Source organism: Schistocerca nitens, chromosome 1, assembly GCF_023898315.1.
Source record: "Schistocerca nitens isolate TAMUIC-IGC-003100 chromosome 1, iqSchNite1.1, whole genome shotgun sequence".
NCBI classification, from domain to species: Eukaryota; Metazoa; Arthropoda; class Insecta; order Orthoptera; family Acrididae; genus Schistocerca; species Schistocerca nitens.
The window spans coordinates 995,015,392-995,040,343 of NC_064614.1; the positions used below are offsets into that span (position 1 = coordinate 995,015,392).

General features: G+C 42.7%; 2 protein-coding genes across 5 annotated transcripts in view; one reads left to right on the forward strand and one right to left on the reverse strand.

Annotated features, from left to right (window-relative positions):
• LOC126195326 (COMM domain-containing protein 4) overlaps positions 1-24,952 on the reverse strand; it is a 537,275-nt gene that overhangs the window by 346,480 nt on the left and 165,843 nt on the right. For all 4 annotated transcript variants that reach the window (XM_049933918.1, XM_049933913.1, XM_049933905.1 and 1 more), the window contains exon 3: positions 24,090-24,171. The gene's annotated coding sequence lies outside the window, so the exon portion shown is untranslated. The remainder of the gene's footprint in view (positions 1-24,089; positions 24,172-24,952) is intronic.
• Positions 1-24,952, forward strand: part of LOC126195320 (uncharacterized) — a 113,868-nt gene that overhangs the window by 67,885 nt on the left and 21,031 nt on the right. The window lies entirely within an intron of this gene.

The following is a 24,952-nucleotide window of genomic DNA, read 5'->3' on the forward strand; positions in this document are numbered from 1 at the left end:
ATACAAAGCACTTTGAAGTAGACATTAGGCAAGCGATACATCTCATTACAGAAAATATTCAACCAATTCTAACCAATTGTACCCTTTCACTGGCATAACACTACTTTATTGTCAGCATGGAAGTTGTTCCAAATAAATGAGGAGAAAAAAATGATAGACCCTAACCTGCCTCTATACAGTCACCACCAGGTTTACGACACAGCTTTTTGACGCTGGTAATTCGTGTGGAAAGAAACCAGGAAGCTAAATGACTTCACAACTGGAGAGAGACGAGACTCAACTTCTCATCTTCCCACTGCAGGAAACACTACAAACACTACCCTCAAAGCATCTCCTGCCGTTTTCTTCATCGGAAACTCGGAGCTGAATGGAATCTCGAAGGGTAAGGAGAATTTAGAAAAATAGCAAATCTTACCACTCTGCGCCACTCTAGGCCCCTACCATCAGCTCTTACCAACTGAAATCGAAATGCATTTGACCTAGTCGCGGTTTTCCAGTCGTCTAGTGTCCAACCGATAAGATCAATAGCTCAGGAGAGAGGCTGAAGGCGATGTGCTGCTAGCAAAGGCACTCGTGTAGGTCCTCTGCTTCCATAGCCCATTAACGCCAAATTTCGCTGCACTGTCCTAACGGAACCGTTCGTCGTACGTCCCTTATTGATTTTTGCGCTTATTTCACGCAGGGTTTCTCGTCTGTTAACACTGATAACTTTACGCAAACGCTGCTGGTCTCGGTAGTTAAGTGAACCCCGTTGGCCACTGCGTTGTCGGTGGTGAAAGGTGATGCCTCAAATTTGCTATTCTCGGTACACTCATGACACTGTGTATCTCAGAATACTGAATTCCCTAACGATTTCGAAAGTGGAATGTCAAAGCATCTAGCTCCAACTACCACTTTAGAGTATGTTAATTCTCAACGTTTGGCCATAATCACATCGGACGCCTATTCACATGAAGTCTGCCAGTGCACTGCCCTTTAGTCGTGCGGTAGCGTTCCCGCTTCCCGCGCCCGGGTTCCCGGGTCGATTGCCGGCGGGGTCAGGGATTTTCTCTGCCTCGTGATGACTGGGTTTTGTGTGATGTCCTTAGGTTAGTTAGGTTTAAGTAGTTCTAAGTTCTAGGGGACTGATGACCATAGATGTTAAGTCCCATAGTGCTCAGAGCCATTTGAAGCATTTTTTTTTTTTTACTGCCCTTTCATACCTCGTGTACGTGATACTACCGCCATCTGTATATGTGTATATCGCTATCCCATCACTTTTGTCGCCTCGAAGTAGTGCAAAGAGGACAAAAAAATTAATGTGGCGTTTACAGTAATTTACAAGGAATAGAATTTCCTTTTTTCTTTGGTTTCGCCATCTGTCGAAATTATAAACGTTACAAGATGGGGCAATAGGTCATTTGGATCAGAATGGCGATCGGATCGACACTGGCAGCTCAGAAATAAGCCTGACACAACTAACTTAAAAAAAACAACCGGACATCTGGATCAGGCAATAACGACGTTCAAATTAAGTTCATTGCGAAAAACGGATCCAATATCTTTCCACTGGAACTTCACCAGCTATTGCGATGTAGTTAATACCTTGGTGAAAGCAGACCGGCCGGCTGGTGTAGCCGAGCAGTTCTAGGCGCTTCAGTCTGGTACCGCGCGACCGCTACGGTCGCAGGTTCGAGTCCTGTCTCGGGCATGGATGTGTGTGATGTCCTTAGGTTAGTTACTTAAGTTCTAAGTTGTAGGGGACTGATGACCTCAGATGTTAAGTCCCATAGTGCTCACAGCAGTTTGAACCATTTGGAAGCAGACCACATTTAAAAACAACGTGTGTCCTCCCTTCCACAGTTTATCTTCGCATCGCCGCCAACTTATGGCTTTGGACTGTCCTGGAAGGTCAGGATCGGAACTGAGACTACTCTCTAGAGCTCTCTACGCGTGCAGCAGCGACAGAGGTCCATGGATAGCGACGAGTTCGGTTACCCCAGCAGTTACCGTGGCGGCGACAGGCAGCATTTGCCGCGTCGCCAGCTCCGTTCGGTCCGCGACTTGCCACTTTCGACCGCCGCCGCTGCTGCTGAATATTAACCAACTGCCAGCAGGCTAGGCCGCATCGGCAAATGCGTTCCGCCAATCTAAGCCGCTACCGTCTCATCAGGCAAGTTTGCCGCGGCGTCCGCGGAGCGCCAGACGGTGAACACCCTGACTCTACCGACTGCAATTGTCCGGACGACATCGGAATATCTGATTAAGATACTGCATGTAACTTACTTAAGTATACTAAGTGGCGAAACTACTACTAAGCGATTTTTTCTCTTAAATACAACAAAAGTCACCGTGAAATCTAATTCCACGCTCATGTCCAATAAATAAATAAGTACGCCGGACATAAGAAAGTGGTTTGATAAGTCTGGCAAAAAAAAAAAAAAAAAAACCGAGAAAAAACATTTGTTTCGTAAGCAAGTAATCCTACTTCTCGACATAGTCTCCTTTGAGGGATATACACTTGGTACAGCGATCCTCCAGCTTTCATCCCACCAGAAAAACAGGTTTTGTCAAACTCTACAAAATACTCGTTGACTGCAACTATCACTTCTCCATTTAATGAAAATTTCTTTCCAGCAAGCCAAAGTTTCAAGTTAGGCTAAGTCTGCTGAACAGAGCGGATGACGAACCAACTCAAAACCCACTTCAAGCATTTTCGAAACTTTATCGCCGATGTGTGGGGCGTTGCACTACACTGGTGAAAGAGCCGTTTTTTGCACGGCAGCCTTTGACTTTTTTAAGCCAATGCAATTTTCAAACAATTCCACAATGAAGTATAATAGGGTCCAATTATGGTTCTGCCTTTTTCTATGTAATCTACGACGATTATTCCTTGGGAATCCCCAAGAACAGTGGCCGTCACCATACCAGATGACAGAAATGGTCTATGCTTTCTTCGGCGCACTTTCACCAGCATTTGACGATTGTTTTGAGTGCCGTTTTGACTCTAGTGTGGAAGGATGGATCCAGATTTCATCGAGAGTCATAAATCGGCACAAAAAGTCTCAAGGATTGCGATTACACATCGCCAGGCATTATGTTGAAATGTTGTGCAAAATGCGTTTCTGCTTGACTATGAGCAATCGCAGGACCCACCTCGAACACAGTTACTTCATAGCCAATTCTCCGTGCAGGATATTATGCACTCGCTCAGGTGATAAACCCTACTGTCTCATAAATCTCATAAGTTTTCAATCGGCGGTATTGTATTACCATATCATGGATTTCATCAATGGTTTCCTTTGTGGTGAGCTGCTTCGTCTTCAGTGCTTGTCCGACCACGTTTAAATTCATTAACCTAAAAGTAAATTGTCTTCAATGACGGTGCAGAGTCCCTGTGAACATAATTCAATTCTGTTTTGATTTGTGCGGCAGTTCAACCTTTAAAATGAAAATGTTTAATAACAGCGCGAAACTCTGTTTTCTCCATTTTCAGTCGCAGTAAACACATTGACCAATTCAGACGGCTGTCAACAATGAACTTATGCTGTACACTGTTGACATGCTTTATACCATCCTTGGAATAATTAAGCTTACCAACCAAGAAGGCGCAACAAGAATGTTCCATTCTTTCATGGAAATTTACCAGGCTCATCAAACCATCCTAGTACACGTTAATACCCTGAAACACCGCCTCTGCCCTTGATGATGACCTCAGTTTGGAGGAAAAGACTCCGCGATTTGCTTTAGATATACCATATGTAGCTGACGACACCCAATGATACTTGATCCGGTAGAGCTACCAAATTATGCGGGAGCTGATTGCTAGGTATCACGTGCTGTTCCAAATAGTTGCACGCATTTTCTATTGGCTTAAGATTGAGTGATTTAGCTAGACAGTCTGAATGTTCGACACACTAGGAATGTAGCGTGCAGCTCTGTGAACATCGCTATTGTTATCTTGAAAGACGGGAGTACCCACAGCATACTCTTCATACAGATATGCACGAAAGGGCTACAGTTGGTATCTAGAATGTTAAAATAATGCGTACCTTGGATCAGTGGACTCCAGTCATGGTACGAAAAACACTCCCAAAACGTCACAGAACCACCTCCGGTCTGAACTACAATTTCCACATACTGAGAGTTGAACGCCTCGCTTGCTGTCAAAGCACTTGACGAATTACGTCATGTAGAGAGACGCCAAATCGTGACACGTCGGACAGCATATGTCTCTAGTCAGCTAAACCAGTTACAGCGTTGTTTGGCCCATTGAATCCACATAGCTTTATGTGCTGCTCTTCCTGCTGCATTTTCAACCGACAGTCATCATCGAGGTGTGCCACTCGTATCCTGTTCCTATTGACTAAAGCGCTGTTCTCACGCCACGTTACATGGCGGCAAGTGATGCGCAATTCCTTGCAGACGTGTTGGACAGTCCTTGCAGATACTTATTGGCTTGGTCATCAGAACGCCCAAATCGGATAACTGTCATATCTCAACAGCGACAGATTATACTGCTCTGATTCCATACAGCTGACTAGCACATACACATCACTTGACTGCTACGACGCGTCACCGGCAGTGTGTAGTGCTACTTCTGCACCATCTACAGCGTTCCAAAGCGATCACTGTGATGTTTAAAGGGCGTAAATAATATTTTTCCTTTTTCGACACACGTTTGTGATGCCCTTTGCAGTCGTTCAGTGTGACAAGCGGCAATCATTACGCATGATTTACAGCAAATTATATTGACACAGTTGAGCACTAGGTTCAAAATCATTTGTCTCCATTGCTTAAACACGTCGCTTACGCTCATGGTGTAACCTGTACATTCCACACCGTATTTTTCGAAGTGTGGATTTGACAGTCTAATCGATGGGCATTTACCGATGAATTTTTCTCATACCGTCCAACACCAACTCTTCAAACTGAAATGTGTGAGCAAGTCTTTGTCGACAATCATGGCCAGCTCTCTGAGGCTTGGAAGCTGATTTTAAGTTGACGCCTGTTGCAAAATATTTCTTTGTAAATTCATTCAGGTTTACGAGTTCTATATTCTGCTGACTCGTTTGCTGATAAATTATATGCAGGTCTTCAAGTTACCGCAAAGAGTATTACTGCTTCTTGGACGAACGGTAAAGGGTGGTGAAGTCCACCGTGGACACATCACAGGCGATTGTTTCTCCAAAGTAGTGCTGCCAACACACGAGCATCACACTCGACCGCGCCACTACACCACCACCGCTAGCGATCACTGACCTTGGTGCTCATCCGCTTCAGTTTGGTGGCAGCTGCGACCCATTACGGTTGCTTACTGCTTAGCCGTGACTTTAAAACGTGTGACAACATTGACGATCTCGCCAAGTTTGAGGTGTGTAGCGTTATCCCCTTTTTAAAAGCGGAAAAAGTCCGAAGCATCAAAATTGACAGATAACTGAGGTTTATGGTAACGTTATGAACCTTCGTCAGTTCGTAAGTGGTGTATCATGTTTAATGACGGACGGAAAAATGTTCACGACGAAGATTGCTCGGGCCGACTCTCAATGGTGACTGACGGACTCAAAGCAAGGACTGAAACAAAAATCCAACAAGACAGGTGTTTCACAATTAATAGACTGCTCTCAGCCTTTCCAGACATCTCAAGAACTGTGTTGTACGGGACTGTTGGTGCACATCAGGGCTATAAATAAGTGTGTACCACATGGGATCCTCGAATTCTGTCAGACGAGCACAAAACCATACGAATGGCAGCTGCATTGAGATTTCTCAGTCGCTATGAAATGGATGGTGAAGAATTTTTGAATCGCATTGTCACTGATGATAAGACTTGGATATCATACTTCACACCAGAAACAAAGTGCCAGTCAATGGAATGGCATCATTCGCAATCCCCAACGAAACCGAAAAAAAGCAAATCAAATTTTGAGTACCAGGAAGATCATGGCTACTGTGTTTTGGGATCGTAAGTGTGTCCTGCTCATCTACTAAATGCCTAGAGGTGAGACGATAAATGTAGTGGCGTATTGTCAGGCGCTTCATCGACTTCGCCGCGCCATTAAAAACAGGCGGCGCGGAATGCTAACCAGTGTAGTCACGGTACTGCACTTCTGCATGCAGCGGGAGTGGCGCAGGACTTGCTTCAGTGGTCATCCGCCATACATCCGGACTTAGCCCCAAATGATGATTATTATTCCCCAAACTGAAAGATACGTTCAGTGGAAAACGCTACCGAAGTGACGAAGAACTTAAAGAAGCCGTTAATCAGTGGTTCAACAACTTGGTGGCAACTGAGTGTGTATAAGGCTTACAAAAGCTGGTAAAATGATACGATAATAGCCTACATTTGAACAGTGACTTCGCAGAAAACTAGATTGGGTATCAAATTGTATGTTAAATACGGTTTCGTTCAATTATACCAAATAAAAATTTATTTAGATAAAACGTTCTTATTTTCCGAATGACCCTCGTAGCTGCGGGAGGAAGCAGTTGTTACGAAACATAAGCAATTTGCAAGGACGTTTTTGACAGGCAGGAGCTACTACAAGCTAAAATATTCACTTAGGCCAGTGGGTACTAACCTTAAAACACTTAGTGTAGGCCTCTTTTTTCCCCATATGTCTGGACTATGAACGAAAATGGTTCAAATGGCTCTGAGCACTATGGGACTTAACTTCTGAGGTCATCAGTCCCTTTGACTTAGAACTACTTAAACCTAACTAACCTAAGGACATCACACACATCCATGTCCGAGGCAGGATTCGAACCTGCGACCGCAGCGGTCGCGCGGTTCCAGATGTAGCGCCTAGAACCGCTGGGCCACCTCGGCCGGCTATGAACGAAAATACCTGGGATTCGTGGATAATGTTCTTTCCAACTGACCCACGCCCGTAATCCTCACGAACTGATTCGCTGTCTGTATGTGCTAAATCAAATACGGCGGATATAATGGCTCAAACTGTGACCAATGGAGATCCATTTTCTCAAAGACTGTTGCACATGGTCAGTGAACTCTTCATCAGAGAAAAATAAATATCACCAAAGTTTTGGTTAGTTCCTCGAAGCTTTATCTAGTTCTCTATATTTTTGCGCCTGAAATTAGACGCAAGAAGCCCTATTGCGTAAATTAATTGGGAATGATAACCGCATCTTAATGAGTGAACTAGGTAACGCTTTATTTAATTTTTTTTCGCTTCACCTTTTCTTGCGTCTTTTGCTGAGACTGAGGTTTCACGCAAGGCCCTGATCTTTTAATACTGTACAGGTTCTCAGCCGATTCAGACAGATGGTCGTGTGATGAAAAATCTGTCGTCGACAAAGTAGACACAGAGATTTTAAGTAGAGTCTACATGTACGTCCTACAACAAAGGAGAAAAAAATTAGAAATAGTAATTAGAGTAGTGTTTCCCATATTTTCCGTTCTAGTCTCTTGAAGACAATGATCTTTAAACAACGCCTTGCGTCACAGGCTCTGGACTTCGTCGATACCTAGAAGCTACAGTACTCTTTCACAGTCGACTCAGCTGTGTACCGTCTGCTAGAATTGCATGCGACAAAGAGGAGTACTATTGTTTTAATCAAATGTTCGGGTCTTTTTTATTATAATGAAGCGTGACCTTTATACTCAGTTTCATAGTTACAGATAACGTACTACGTTCAAAAATATAAAACGCTAACGTATCTCAGTGGCTAAAAGTAGTGGCGTCAGGCTCCAACTTGTTTCAATTTCAAAAAATGGTTCAAATGGCTCTGAGCACTATGGGACTTAACATCGGAGGTCATCAGTCCCCTAGAACTTAGAACTACTTAAACCTAACTAACCTAAGGACATCACACACATCCACGCCCGAGGCAGGATTCGAACCTGCGACCGTAGCAGTCACGCGGTTCCGGACTGAAGCGCCTAGAACCGCTTGGCCTGTTTCAATTTCCCTCCGGCCACTCCCCCTCTACATGTGAGACCTTTCAATATATTTTTCTATTTTTTAATATTTTTTCTTCAGTTATCTTTAACGTAAGTGGAAAAAATTTCCCACTCCAACAGAAACCTTAGATATGGTTTAAAGACTGCTACAAGGTCTTGTGGGTGAAAGATAATAAAACAGTACCTGTTACTGTCTCATCTAAAAGCACTGATTGTAATTAAGTGATCACCACATGTTCGTCTCTCACGACCTTCTTTAGCTGCATAGCTTCCACACTCTGTACAATATTCATTAGTATAAGGAACGAAGAACTAATACTGTGTTGCGATAAGAAATCGTTTCACTCGAATGATCGAAGAAATATTTTCCATACTGGCAGCTATGTCCCACATAAGAAAGAATTTCAACGACTTCCTGCACAGCGACTTACGGCATAATGCATGCCAGCACAAGAATGGTTCAAATGGCTCTAAGCACTATGGGACTTAACATCTGACGTCATCAGTCCCCTATACTTAGAACTACTTAAACCTAACTAACCTAAGGACATCAGACACATCCATGCCCGATGCAGGATTCGAACCTGCGACCGTAGCAGCAGCGCGGTTCCGGAGTGAAGCACCTAAAACCGCTCGCCCACAGCGGCCGGCTCATGCCAGTATAGGATGCACTCTAGTTCACGTTGAATTGGAACAGAATACCGCTCCCTGTCCAGATCTGTAGCCCACGCGTCCAGCAAGGAGACAGATATTGTTCAATGCGAAGCGCTGCACATGGCGGAAAGAAGATACGCAGTGCGCCCAGCTGGTAAGTTCCTGCCACTACGCAACACATGAATCACGTAGACACCGCAACTGATCGAAGTGAACGGATAGAGTCTAGAGGACCATGTTGGAGTCTGGCATTTTCTAACAGGCCATGAATACGCCATCGTCTTCGCTTTCAGACACTCTGTGACCAGTGGGTCACGCAATGAAAGTCTTATGTCTAGGCGGCCATTGCCAGGTGTCTCCAAGCCGAAGGATTACCACTATGACGTCATTTACGGCAGACTGCTTTAACAGCTTAACAACACCAGCAAAAATTGTAATATCACTGAGTAGTGGGTTCACTATTAAATAAGAGTGTGCTGCTGAACACCAAGAAATTCAGTTTATTACCGAACAACACGGCTGAGAGACCGCCTTCAGTGCCGATGTATTAATTCCAAGCATCCTAATAATACGTCGGTATTTCGAGGCGATAAAGTAGCTAGTTGACATGCTGTCTTGGCTTCACTCATCAGTCGAATGTCCCATCGAGGCAATTTCCGACATCACAAATCTTACATATCGAGTGTTAATCTGCACCTCCTCCACGGAGTATTCAACGATTCAGACGTCTGGGAGGTATTATGTGGTTGGGCTATAAAATAACAGGACTATTGCTATAAAACATTTTATTTCAAAAACATACATATGTAGTTACTGTAACCCTAAATACACTCTGCTCCTCTATCCCTACAACGCTCCACGGGAATTGTCATTGATGTAAACAGTGCAGCAGATCTTCCTCTGTGAACTCCTTGATGAGAAGTGCCGCTATGTCTTTCACTGCTTCAAAGAACTGAAATCTTGTTTCTTTTCATGCAGATTTGACATTGGGAATAAACAAAAATCATATGGTGCTAGGTCAGGCGAGTAAGCTGGGTGGTCTAAAGCCGGCATGCTGTACTTCGTTAGAAAACTCTTTAACAGACAATGCGGTATGAGTCGGTGCGTTGTCTCCATGACTTGTTCTTCCACAGGCCGGGTCGTTTTGTTCTTATTTGCTCAAGAGTTGAGCAAGAATTTCGAGGTATTAATGTTGATTAATAGTTTGACCTTCAGGAACCATTTTACTCAGTTCCACGAACATCGATAAAAACAGTCACCATCGCTTTGAATCTTGATTTGCTCGTTCGAGATTTTCTTGCTCTCGGTGAAGATGGGCCTTTCCAGTGCACGGACTGGGGCTGGGTTTCTGGATCATAATTGAAAATCCAATACGTTACAATCTTTGGACGATTTTCATTGTTATTCGAAGTGTTAGCACAGCCATTCTGACGAGCTTCTTTTTGCTCAATCGCGAGGATTTTCGGCACCAGTCTCGCATATAATTCTCTCATGCTAAACTGTTTAGTGATCAGATCCAATCAGATTACCTACTTTCCCGACATCTTCATTCGTTTTTGACGTTGGAGGGCGTCCCGGGCGTGAATCACCTTCAACGTCTTCTTGGCCACCATGGGAACACTTGAACCACTCAAATACTCGTGTACATGATAAAACAATCTTCGCCATACACTTCTTTTAGTAAAAGATAGGTTTCAGGTGCAGTTTTTGCAAGGTTTCACGTAAAACAACAAGACAGTTCGTTGCTCCATTATACACTTAACATTTCTCCGGCAAAACAAAATAACAGCTCTTACACAAGACCACGGCCAGAATGATTTGTCTACAGACACCCGAATGCCGTATTCGACATCTTTGGCGAATGAGTGCTTACTCTGTGACAACATCAGTCCCGTTATTTTAAAGCTACATAGTTTGTACTCACACACCAACAAGATTCACTCTGAGAATGTAAGCCTTACTGGCGTATCACAGGAACACCCATTTTTCTTGCACGCGAACTTTGATTTTCGCGCGAAAGGTATGATGTTGACAGCTTATTTTCTCTCAACACTGCCGTCATCAGGGAAACATTTGAGCATAAGTTTCCATAACGTCAAAAAGGTTAAATCAAAGGAAATCAATGAAACATTTCGGCAACTTTACGTGAACTTCATATCGGTGCGATTTTTGTTCATATAAGACAGATCTTTTCTTTTGTTAATTTATCCGAATCTGCAACTTTGTTTTTGTCTTTCTTATGACTGGCAACGTGCCCATCTCCCTTTGACTCGCACTGTAGCTACAGCCAGCAGCCGATGCAAACACTTGTTGCAATAAGTACTCATTAACCCATTGGTATCGGTGCCAGGCCGTGTCAGCCACAGAATCCCGCGCCACCCACGGAGGCGAGTGACGTCACGCGATCAGCGCCTCCGCTCATCAGGTGCACGGACCGTTCTGTAATGAGAGTTTACACTCCTGCGCACTCGCCCATTTGTTTCCCAGGTGGCAATGACAAGATCGGTTCGGCAGTCGGTCGATAGGCAATACCAATCGGATGGCTGACTGGTGGAATTTGTTTCGTATCTGCTGGTAATTATTGTCGCACCGCTTGCTCGCTGTTTACTAACACCCCCGGATGAAATTCAGTTTTATTGCGGAGGGAAGCAGTTTTAGTATAACGATAACGGTCTCATTAGCAGTTCAGCATGTTCGATCACTCGCTCCGTGGACGTTACGGCGACATGTGCGTGACCCACAGTCACGTCACTTCCCGTGGGTGGTTTCAGCCTCTGAAGCTCGTCAGCTTCCTTGCCCATAAGAAAATTTGTTGCAGCTGTTACCAACCGTCTAATTACAGACACGAGAAGGTAACAGTATTTTAAATTGTTATAGTACTGTCCGTGAATTAGTACCCATAACGCGTTCCGTAAGGAGATCCTAAAATGTTCTCTGACCCCGAAAATAATCACTTCTTCTGGAGAACAACACATCTCTCTTAAACCAAGCACTGATGTAGCATACACCAGTCAGCAGAAACAAAGGCCGCGCCTAGATATTTTGCAAATAATGAATGGGACTTAATAGGTAGATGCCTCTGTCCCAGATTTTCGGAAAGCATTTCGTTATCTACCAAGTACGCGATTGATTCTAAGAATAATTAACTAGTAGGGTAAAGGGAGGTATATTCGTGATAAATTTGTTATTTTGATAAACTACTTCTCGTGTTCATGATATTAATCTTGTATGAATACTTTCCTGTTAGTGATCGGACGTAATACAACGGTTTTAGACTGTATTTCTTATTTAAAGAGTGTTACTGAATAAATATGGCGGCATCTTCCAAACGATAAAAAGTATGTAATTTTGTGACAGGCAGGTAATTTTGTGATAATACTAGTCCAATTTTGTGATAAATCATAATTACGGTAATTTCACAACAAATGTATTGGATTACTTCTTTTTTTTAGAAACTAACAATACAAGTGGTCATGCAGGTGAAAATACGTTCACTGTATCACTGACTGTAACATATCGTAAAATAAATCGCGTACCTTCCATAGTTTCCACGCAGTGTCAAAAATACGCAGACGATGCAATAACCACCACAGTATTTCACGAAACGGCACGAAGAATGAGAAAAAGTTTTGTATTGTTGACTTTAAGCGTGGTGGAGCAGAAACAGGCATATGGTACCATCTGGCGGGAAGCACAGAACAACCACAACAAGGGCCAACCTTCTCCTTGCTTAGGGATGATCGCTGCGCACAAACAAAAAATTATAATTATACCACTAAAATATCTCCCTTTACCCTATAATCCGATAAGTAATCGTCGACGATGAACGTTCTTCAGAATGTAAATGTATGGCTGTATGGAGTCCATATAAATATTTTTTCTTTTATTATCTTGTTTTATTCTTCGTATTTAGCACTACATTTCAATGGACTTAAATAATATATCTGTATGAACAGAAATGTTTCACGGTATATACACAGAATGAACATTAACAAAACCGACAAACTGCAGAGACGGATTCCTGACTGGAAATGGAGGAAAAAGGTGATCAAAAAATTTCCTTCGATTGCAGTACAGTCCAGAATCGGAAAGCCAATATCGCCGTGAACATTGAGCCAATCACCCCACCAACGCACCACGCTGAAATACTCGATTGGTAACACAATGCTGCACAAGTCCGTAACTGGCGGTTGCACATGCTCGTGTGACAGGAATTGTCAACCCTTCAAGATCTTTTTTTAAAGGACCGAAGGCGTGATAGTCGTATGGGGACATATCAGGCCTATAGGGTGGGTGCTCGAGTGTCTCCCATTTGAGTTGGCTGTTATGACATGTGCAATATGGGGACGCGCGTTTATCATGAAGCAGCACGGAACATCGCGTACCATTTCACAACGGTGCTTTTTGACAGATATGCTGCCCCATACACATTCTTCATTCTGGTATGGATGTATACTGGTGTTTGTCCTTCGGCAGCAAAAAATAAAATAAAAAAATAAATAAAAAATAAAAAAAATGAGAATGACTGTACGTTGTTCCTATTTGGACGCATTTGGTAGTAATGTCACCATAGTTCATGTTGCCAAGTTTACCGCACGCGCGTCGGAAAGAAAGACAAGAATGCCACACTAATTACTTGTTTACATGTCGGTGGTTATACACCCGCATCAGAATCGCACTACGTTGTATACACGCCGCAGCAACGTCTTCAAACGGAAATTTTTGATCGCCCCTTGTATCTGCTGTGAGAGAACCTGTTGTCGACTATGAAAGTGAAGAATCGAGTGATATGGCAGTGTCGAAGTAGACGTATTGTTGTGACGGCGTGGCTGTTGTGTTGGTTATCGAGTGTACAGAAACATTTAAATCAATATGTGCATCGTATCGTGTGAACCTGGTATACTGAACGTACACAAAGAAGGGCAGCACGAATGGTCAGGTTTGACTGACGTATGGGGAAGTGTCATGGAGATACTGCAAGAATTGAACCGGCAGGTTCGTAGACACTTAACGCAGACTATTCCGAAAAGCTATGCTTACACCGTTCCAGGACCCAGCTTTAAAAGTTGAATACAGGAATATACTACAACCCCTTACTTATCGCTTCCATATTCATTGGGAGGACAAGATTAGACAACTTATTTGTGCGCACAAACGCATTTAACCAATCATTCTTCCCCCGCTCCATATGTGAATGATATGGAATAAAGGCCTAATAGCTGGTCCAATAGAAAGTACTAATTTTTATGTACATCACTATGGCTTGCAGAGTACGGACGTACATGTAACAGTATATTTTACCTCTTTTGAAACGATGAAAGGTGTCGAGTGCACTGACAGCGCAATGATGCGTACAGCCCGATGCGCGTGACGCGTATAATTCAAGTCGGAAGTGGTTCCATGATGTTTGATGGTGTTTTTCGTATCATGAATTGGGCGGACTATTCAGGTTAACGTGAACATGAATCAGGATATTTATTTCAACATTCTTGGCGACTAAGTGCTGCTCTTTCTTCTTTATCTTCACGATGAGTATATTTTTTGGCCATTTCCATATTCCAAGATGAGAACAGCTGTATACATATGGTTGCATGCATACGTTCCTGATTTGACGAACACATAGGTACCTTGTCGCACTCGCATTGGCCCGATCTCAACCCCACAGAAAATTTATGGGTCTATTTCGAACTGTAGATGAAACATAGTAATCAACATGCCCATAATTTGATACATCTACTGGATCTAGTCATCGATGAGTCGATTCTGTAGGATGTGGCAAATCTGAAGAAACTTGTGGACTCTCTTCCTCGCCCAGTTGAGGCCATTATCAAGGACAGAGGCGTTGTTACAGGGTATTAGCATCAGGTCTCACGGGAGTGATTAATTTTTTGTACTGCGTGACTATTAAAGTTGAATGATACTGAATTTTATTACAGCAGGCCTCAGTTTCATTCACTCTCTTATTTCACCTACTATTAGGGACTCTTTCCAGAGTAAGCCATGCCAAATACTTGTATGTTCATATTTTATTAAACAGAAGCTTCTGAAAGCGTAATCAAGTACAGATTGCAGTTTCTTTTCAGAAAATCTTTACATAATTTAAATGGAATAACAGGTGGTTTGCGACCTCTCTGCAGGGTGTAAAATCGGTAACGCAAAACGTGCTTGGCCTTAATGCAGTGAAATTTGTCAGGCAAACAGAATTTTAAACGAAGCTGCTCATCGTGAACTGACTGTGGAATAGAGTACAAGACAACACTACAGATTGTAAAGTATCAGGAAACAAAGCTGTCAGTTTCATACGGAATGCATAACGGATGTAAGTTTAAGACTGCGTGTACATGTGAGTACCATTACCATTACAGGTCACAATTTAAAAAAGAAATAATGCCGTGGTTTTGCTAAGATACCCTAGCAAAGCCGACAGCGTAAAAATAATATAGCATCATTAGCAACCGAATACATCCTAAAGGGAAAAAAAACATCACAAATATCCGTGGCAAACTGTAAAAAACTCAAAGGACAAACCAGAACGAGATTGGCTCTCAGCCCTCCACACAAGGACTAAACGCCTCCTGGAGGCACTGTGGCATTTCTGGCGCTCTGCTGTCATTGACGACTGAAGGTCCATACCAAATGATGCTACACACTCGTACAGTTGAATTTTGTCGCCGGCGGTGGTAAGTTATCTCCGCTTCTGGACACGCTGCGGCTACGACTTCTAAGGCTATGCGTCATTCTTCCGTACAAAAAGTCGCGACTTTGTGGCGCAATAAGAATATCCTTCCATATAAAAACGGCCTTAGATATTTAAGGTGAAGCCATAATTATGAATGATACGTCTACGTACAAAGGACATGTAGCATGTTTAAATGACTTCGTAAAAACGTTTCACAGCCGCCATTCATTTTCTGCACAAACCAACTAAAGCTATTGTCCTTAGGGTCACTAGACTACTGCATAATTCACCGTATTCATATAGCTACAAATTTTGCAGCCATGATATTTTTTATTCGGGGTGGCACAGGTTCGAAAAATCCTTAGCGTGTCCACCCAAGTTGCGAAGAATGATGGTTTGCAGCACTGTATTGGTGAACAGATCACATGATGCGTGTCTTCGTTGGGGTGTTATCAGTTAGACAGTCATTTTGTTACAAAATTCCATGTACAGTGGGGAAGATTTTATGGAACACGGGTGCAAGAGCTAAGCAACAGAACTAACGTTGTCTAAAACTGTCGTAACAGCTGCTGTCACAATCACGGGCCAATTTGGAGAGCCAATACTGACCTGTTTAAGCCCTGCGCTGCCTCTGTGGAGAAAACTTTGTCGCAGAAAACGGTCATCCTGACCCGCTCATGATATAGTGCAACAGAAAACTTGATTCGTCTGTCCAGTCACCTAGTTTCCACTCTTCCGCGGCCTCATCACGAAGTTCCGGTATCAGCTGTAATAATAACTGACAAGCTCGTTGGTTAAACTAGTGGACACGCACGCATCGTCTTCTATGGAGGATGATAAGGGTGCTTTCAAAAACTTGTGCCTTTTCCATTATTGAACACATCCATGCCCCAAGTCAGTATTCGGTTGCTCTATTCTCACTTAAACAGCGGGCAAGACTGCTACTCTCAACAGACTCTAACGTCAGGAGTTTGTGAAACTCCAACGAGACTTGTCCTTTAGGTGATACTAATTCCTTACCAGTTTTCCATATTTCTGCACACGTAATCGAACGAATGAATATTCCTTATTCCTAGCACCTGTACCACGCCAATTTCCCTGCAGATGATCTATATGTGTTCCTGTTTACTGGTGCAGTAGACGCAACGTAAAAAAGACTGGTGTTGAACTTCGGCATCGATGTCGTACGAGACGGAGCACCAGGTCGGATGGAACAAAATCTTGTAAGAAAATAGCCTGTACACTTGTTTCAAGAGTCACCCTAACATTCCATCAGGAGATTCAGGGAAATCTCGGAAAAATCACATAAGAATAGTCGTTCAGGGATTTGAAATCATTTGTCTCGATAGCAAACCTGTGTTTTTGCGCCACCTCACTCGGTAGGAACGGTGGACATAACGTGGTAATTGATATATATGAAACTTACAACACAATGGTTCAGTGACAATTAAAGGAAAATGTGGCCAGCTTTAGTTTTGTTTCGATATTAGTTTCCTGATATGTAATTCCCATGCTAAAGCCAAAATCACACGTTTCGGAGAGGCACTGTCTGTGGTACATAGGTTCGTATCGTAACTGTTACAGACAGCTGCAGGTAACAGAAACACGGCCTCCATGTTTGTTTAAAGCAGGTGTGAAGCAGTATGCCCTATTAATTTATTCGAAAATGTGAAAGGAAATCACTGATATTTTCTCGTACTTACAGCAGGTGCAGGTAATTTCAAATCCATTTCCCTTACGTCATTGTAATGTGGTTTAGTGTCATGAGGTTAATAGTGACGCCCTTCTGTATCCGTGTGTGACTCGAATCATCGCATCAATATGCTTTCGTACAATCAAGCAAGTTTTTAAATAAAGGTCAACATGAAAGAAAGCGTCATGATGAAGCCACACAAAGCTGCTAAATAAAGTTATCATAAAAGGTTCAGTTTTGTTTTGGTTAAAATTCTTCATTCGCACTATTACGTTTATGCGATGAAACAACGTGACGTTTTGATTTCTTAGAAATTTTGAGAGACTATTTACTTCGAGTGAGACTATTACAACACAGTTCACACAGACGAGATTTCATATGATTATTCAGAATGATTTATTTTAGATTCTATGGTCAATATAGTTTTTCCTTATCACACAGTCAAGTGTCTGTGTAGCCGGTTCTTCAAGTCATCACTTACGTTAAGTTGTATGGGAAGGATCAAACACGGTATCCAACTGCAGAGTCGAGTAGCCCATGGAAATAAAACTAAAGGCTTTAAAAGATACTTCGTAGGTCTCATCAGCTTGCACAGCGCTCTCCCCTCAACAGACTCGTAACCTGGACAAGCATAGTGACTCACATAGGTGGCAAATCGGTTACAGACAGACTGACGCACCTGCTTACGTAACAAAATTACTGATACAAATAAACACCAATCACATAACACACGTCGAGTAAACGGGTTGGTAATTATCTTCCTGATTAGGAATTGTAATTCCTGGATGAGCGACGTAATGACAAAGCTTTCAGCCTCCGGTACGGTAAACATTTCGTGAAATCCCGCCCATACAGAGCATCACAAATGCACTCACTAACGGTCTAGCACTCATAGTGTCATAATGCAACCTGTCGTATTTCTCTATATACTAGCGAATAATTTATCAAACACAGGTTTACACATATATATGAGAAGCTACAGAAAACGAACTTCATCTGTACTGACATAAGTGATAAATTTATGACTGACTCCTTAATCATTCAGGCGTTTGAATGCGATGAGAATACCCCTAACACAGTTTCGAGTGGAAAATAAGAAGTACAAATTCTATACTCGTACGGTAAAACAAGTCGAAAAGAAGTAAGTGTAGTTGATAGTATATACGTGAAAGTCTCTTACGTTTTCACGACTAAACCACTGAACCGATTTTGATGAAATTTGGTAAGGAGATAGCTTGAACGCTGAGGAAGAATATAGGCTTACTTTAGAAAGGAGAAAAGTGAAATAAAATTAAAAAGTATGCATAAACCATCCATTATAGAATATTAAATCCTTGAGGTATAATTATCCTCAAAGCAATGTATAATAGCATAGAATGGATATGTTATTTAGTGACCCTGGTGAAACTTAAAAGAAAAATTCAGCAGGGTCGCTATAGAGTATATTCGTTCTATGCTATTATACATTGCTTGGTGAATAATTACACCTCAAGTCTTTAATGTTTTACAATGGGTGGTTTATACATACTTTGTAGATTGATGGTATGTACTGAAAAATGTTAAGAATATCGACCTTTAAGATGGCGAAGAAGGGTCTTTCTTTTTTGCATCAGTGAACATAAACCATATTTAAAAATTATTAAATTTGCTAAGTATTATACATATTGTATAATGTATAGCCACTTTAATAACACAATTCATTGATGTGTGCTCCTGCCTACACCCCTCGGCACGCACCTGTCGGCAGCAATGCTGCGCGCGCCGTGTGTTAGGGCAGTTGGAATGGAACGGTGGGGGGAGGGGGTGGAGGAGGCGCACATCACCAGCAAAACACATTGATTATCTACCTATTTAGCCGCACTACATGCATTTATACATACACACATACATATCTACACCATTTTCTGCAAATGTTTGCTCTTTTTTCACATCGAATTTTTAATCAAACTTTTGTATACGGTTCGGTTCTCCGGTTGGCCCTAAGATTGCCTCTGAGCTTAATTGGTCTATAATCTCTTGTATCACTGCAGGAACCACGCCAATCTTTTCCGTGGTTGGTATTTCATATTGAACAAAGGACTAGACGAATTTCACGTCGATGAAAGCAAGGGAGTAAAGCCCTGTGTTAGAACAAATATTTGGTTTAATGAGTTCATTACTTTTTAATGTAATTTTATGTGGCATTTGCAAACCTGAAGTCAGTTGATGTTCAGCTGTTCTTGAAGCTATTCAACAGAAGCTGTACGCTATATAGCGTTCTCCGCCGTGGCAGTGTGAATCTACGAAAGTGCTTCTGAGGATCAACTATCATGCTGCTTGAAGACGGAAGGCCAGAGAATGGGTCGCCATGGTTCTGCGCTTGAGAGTGTATAACCGACATACGATCGCTTTCTGACGAAGCAGGATATTTTGTATGCAACCACAGCATCAAATTTTTATTTATAATAAATACACATATACAGAGGCGTTCAAAATTAAAGTAACAAACCGCTGTTCCTCAGTCCTGTCTAATTCACGATATAATCATACAAACTGTCAACAGATGTCCGTACGATAGTGTTCTGCACGGAAGATGGCACTTCGGTCAACGGAAAATCACGCCAACGATGACGTCAGGGCACCTATCAAACGGAGTAGTGTTTGCCGGGCAGTCCCACATCCACAACTTCAAAATGGTTCAAATGGCTCCGAGCACTACGGGACGTAACATCTGAGGTCATCAGTCCCCTAGAACGTAGAACTACTTAAACCAATCTAACCTAAGGACATCATACACATCTATGCCCGAGGCAGGATTCGAACCTGCGACCGTAGCGGTCGCGCGGTTCCAGACTGAAGCGCCTAGAACTGCTCGTCCACACCGGCCGGCTCATCCACAACTGTTACGTACGCAGTAAGCAGTATGGCACAAAGATAACGCCTATCAGATTCCCTGCGGTGGAGGGCCATAGGAAGAATGGAAGCAGATAGTCGTAAATACATGTGACCCGACGGCTTAACGTGAATCGTTCTGTTGTTTCTCGGATGTGGCGACAGTTTATAAAGATCGAACTGTATAACGAAGACCCGGGCCGACCACGTGTCACGTCAGAAAGAGTGGACCGTTATTTGGCTGTAACGGCACGACGGTACCGCCATAGTAGCGCTCGGCAACTGACATCTGACCTCGCAGCATCCCTTGGACGTGTTGTGTCGAGGCAAACGGAAACACAAAAATCTTCAGCGGTGTGGTGTTAATGTTGAAGGTCTGCTGTATGTTAACGTTTGGCGTGTCTTCTCAGAAGAGAACGTCTAGAGTGGAGTCATCAACATGCCACTGGACGGTCGAATAGTGGGCCAGTGTTCTTTTCTCAGCTGAGTCCAGATCTGGTCTGGTGAGTGATTCTCGACAGATTTGCATCTGGAGGACAAGTGGACCACGATTTCGGGACCCAAACATTATGGAACGAGCCGATATCGATGAGGATCCCTAATGGTGTGGGCAAGGAACATCTTAACCACACTACTACCTTTTCATGAAATTGTATAGGTGAATCGGCAAGTCTTAACTGCTGTTAGGTATCGTGACGAGATGTCGCGAGGTGCTGTGCGCCCAGACTTCGTACTGGTGGACGATAATACTCGGCCTCATAGAGGACGAGTGATTGATGTTTTTTTAGGAGACGGAAGATATTGCACGCATGGCGTGGCCTGCTCGTTCTCTCGGTTTGAATCCCATAGAGCACCTCTGGGATGCAATAGGGAGAAGGGTTGCATCACGTCAGCATCCAGTAACCACTCTCCAAAACTTGCGAGCAGCTCCGCAGGAAGAATGGGCGTTATTGCCTTAGCATGAGATTGATGGCGTTATTTACAGCATGCTCCGTCGTTGTCAGGCCTGTAGTGCTGCCAGAGGTGGTCGCACACCATAGTGAGCACATTAACCAGTTGTCAGAATGTGTGTGCAAATCTGTTAAGTTGGAAAAAACGAAGAACGTTTTAGTCTATTATCATGCACGTTGAAGTTGTTTACATTCTGTATTCTTTACATTGTTTCTACTTTGCTATCACCTGTTTATGCTATTTTGTGGCAAAATAAACGCAACATTGCAAAATTTCCGTTTGTTGCTTTAATATTGGACACTAGGAGAAAATCAATTTAACTGAATAAAAAAGCTCAACGTGTGATAGTAAAAGTGACACCTGCGAATAAAATAAAGAAGCATTAATATTACACCTAGATGTTTTCTCGTGGCCTCTTCGAGGTTCCCAACGGTGACAAACTGTGGCAGTCTGACACTCGTTGGTATTTCTCTCATTATCACTTTTAATTTAATGACAGCTTCCATCTTGCTCGTCCATTTAGAAGTATTTTCACGCTGACATGGCGATAATAGAATATCATGGTGTTTGCCATTTAAGCCATGGTTCAAATGGTTCAAATGGCTCTAAGCACTATGGGACTTAACATCTGAGGTCAGCAATCCCCTAGACTTAGAACTACTTAAACCGAACTAACCTAAGGACATCAGACACATCCATGCCCGAAGCAGCACTCGAACCTGCGACCGTAGCAGCAGCGCGGTTCCGGACTGAAGCGCCTAGAACCGCTCGGCCACAACGGCCGGCTTTAAGCCATGTTCTACACCAATTCTCCGTGCGTTGAATCTTAACTGCAGATACAACATTTGTAAAAATTGAAAAAAAAGCGGAAAAGAGAAAAGAGAAAAATTTTGTTTTCGGCAGCGCTAACATTGACATCGTTGTTAAGCTGTTAGACGTTGTCCAAAACTGTAAGCTGAAATTCTATATCGTCAAAAAGTTGTCTGTTTCCGGACTGTTTATCGCCGACGTAGACTCATTTAAAACTGGCGGAAGTTTGTATGAAGTCTGCTGCAACTATTTTCAACGGATAAGGTGTGGGCGAATGAATTCAAACATACCCATAATTGGGAAGAGGATCCACGTAAAACAGCATAACAGAAAAAAATATCAAGAACATACAGTACGGGGGTGGATCACTGGTGATTAAAGGCATACAAACTACGACACCAAAGGTATATCACAAGAAAAATTGTGAAATATTATCAACGGTGAATCTGAACTCCATTGACTATATTTCAGAGATTGTACAGGGATATTTTCTGAGTGCTAATGATGTAAGGGACCCGTAGGGTCTGGTGATTCATTAGAGAGTAATTGTAGTTCGTTTGATTTCTTAATCTCATTTATCTTTTATCTATATCGCACTGGCAATATATACACAACAGTACAAACGTTGACGATATGCGCTGTGTGTGTCGTCTTCGGTCTGCAGCTCGTTCCATTCTTTCACGGCCTTTGCTGCTGACAATAGCTATGCTCATTTTACTCTTCACCCTGGAAGTTGTATTCAGTATTCAAAATGGCTCTGAGCACTATGGGACTTAACATCTGAGGTCATCAGTCCCGTAGAACTTAGAACTACTTTAACTAACCTAAGGACATCACACACATCCATGCCCGAGGCAGGATTCGAACCTGCGACCGTAGTGGTCGCGCAGTTCCAGACTGAAGCGCCTAGAACCGCTCGGTCACAACGGCCGGCTATTCAGTATTTCTCGGTTCTGTGTCGCGATTGTTTTTCCGGCAGTTGTTAGTTGCGCGTTATCAGTAATGCACAGCAGTACGGCATATGTTTACTGTTGAAGGACTAGCAGATATGCACCTCTTGTACAAGTTCAAAGAATGTGTTGGAAGACTGGTACACCGACGCCGCGTTGAGCAGTTCCCGCTACACCGACGACCACGTCACACTACTTTTGCATCTGAGGGCTGTTGCATTACTCTTTGTTCGTATGTTGTACATTTTGGTGATTGCATATCAAAGGCTTTTTCACTGCTGAGAAGGTGTTTCCACAGAAGATGATTGGAGTAACGAACCGAATTAATCGTAACTACATTATTACTCTTTAACTAGCCACTGTAAACCACGGATCGCTCGTACCAGAGAACTCAGAGAGTATGACTGAACAACCTCCGCAATTTTATCGGTGCAGTTGGGATTCATCCAGCACATGAAGAGTTAACATGTCTTTTGCATATTGGGCGCACAGTTTCTTGAATGCTTACTACAGGCAAATGCAGAAACAAGTTTCTTGGCAATGTTTTAACTGTTTTAAAATGAATCCAACTAAGTTTGTGCTATTACCGTGCAGGAAACAAGTGTCCACCAGCTCATGCCAGAAATTAATAAGCAGTCAAGCAAGTGGGTGGATGCCAGCGATCTGCATTAAAGAAGGCGAAATCGGCTTGATCTGCTGGGATGGTTGTGGTAACTGTGTTGTAAAATGCAAAAGATATTCATCTTATTGATTCCTAGAAAAAGAGTAAAAATATAACTCGTGAGTACTAGTAAAATCTTCTGGAGCAAATGATCTTCAATCAGGACAAAGAAACTACACACAAAAGAGCTTTTAGAATGGAGACTCTTAGGATCAGAATTCCGAATTGCTCGAACATCTCTCTACTTATCATCTACTACCACGTGTAAGGAAAGTAGTGGTTGGTAAACTTTTTGAGTCACGAGATTATGGAAGTTGATACGTATTTTGCACGCTGAGAATGATTCATCAGGAATGTAACCACTTCATTGGAAAAAAAAGGTTCAGCTACGGGGTTCAAAATTGGAAAAGAGGTGCTTTTCTAACTATAAAACTGTCATTCAATATCAGGCCGAGAACATTCCACCTAGCAAAAGGGAAGGTTATTACAGTACACAAACAGGTTCAGAGTCATCTTCTAATTACGCTTCTTACCTGGCTTTTCGTGACGTATGATACTCAATTAAGTTTCTGAATTGTATGACTGACTACACTAGATCACGATTTCCAGAGTGAAGATCACTTACGTTGAAACCGAATAATCAGAAATGACAGCTCTAGCAGCAGGCAGTTTGCCCTCCGAGAGGCATCTGTTTTGATTATAAACAGCACACCGCCATTTATCATCGGGTTAACATCGAGCAGCGCAAAACACCACTGTTATGTCAAAGCCTTTTCGCTACGGCTACGCTTGATTCATTGGCCTACTGTATTCAGATTCTAGCCAGAATTGTACCGATTACAGTTTCTGACATAGGGCAAGGAAGTGGCGTAATATTTCTCTCGCTCACTGACTGAGAACACAAACTGTATACTTACCTAACACCAGGTATATGTCTGCTTCCACGATGCGTCCACCACAAAGTCAGCAACTTGGTACTGGTTCCAGCAGCAGAATGACCTGAAACCAAAACAGAAGCATAAGAACAGAAAACATTCTGCACGTCTACTTTTAATGGTAGCGAACTGGCATTCACGAGTCTCACCTACGATACCAGGATGATACTAATATCACATACAATTCATGGCCTTGTTGCTCATTTAGTGATGACGTCTTAGCCGGCCGCGGTGGCCGTGCGGTTCTAGGCGCTTCAATCCGGAACCGCGGGACTGCTACGGTCGCAGGTTCGAATCCTGCCTCCGGCATGGATGTGTGTGATGTCCTTAGGTTAGTTAGGTTTAAGTAGTTCTAAGTTCTAGGGGACCGATGACGTAAGATGTTAAGTCCCTTAGTGCTCAGAGCCATTTTTTTATGACTTATTATTTATTTTCATTCTTATGTCATCCCTCAAACGTTACCTACATAGCAAAAAACTAGTGCATGAAGTTCGAAAACATCGAATGGTACAAATCAGATTGTGGTGCCATACATTTACTCACACATGCCAGCAAACATTATCAACACCGAGGTTGATGTTATGTTCCTTGACGTCAAGAAGTCATTTGATAACAGTTCCGCATTGTTGTTTCGTGAACCAAATACGAGATTTGTAATTATCTTCAGGACTTCCTTGTAGATAGAACCCAATACGTCGCTCATAACGGAACAAAATCATATTCCGGGAGCACCTCTGGGTAGTGTTACAGGATCGTTACTGCTTACAGTTTAGATCAATGTTCCATCATGACGTTTACGAACGATGCTGTTATCCGTACTAAGGATGCAATGCCAGAAGACAGTA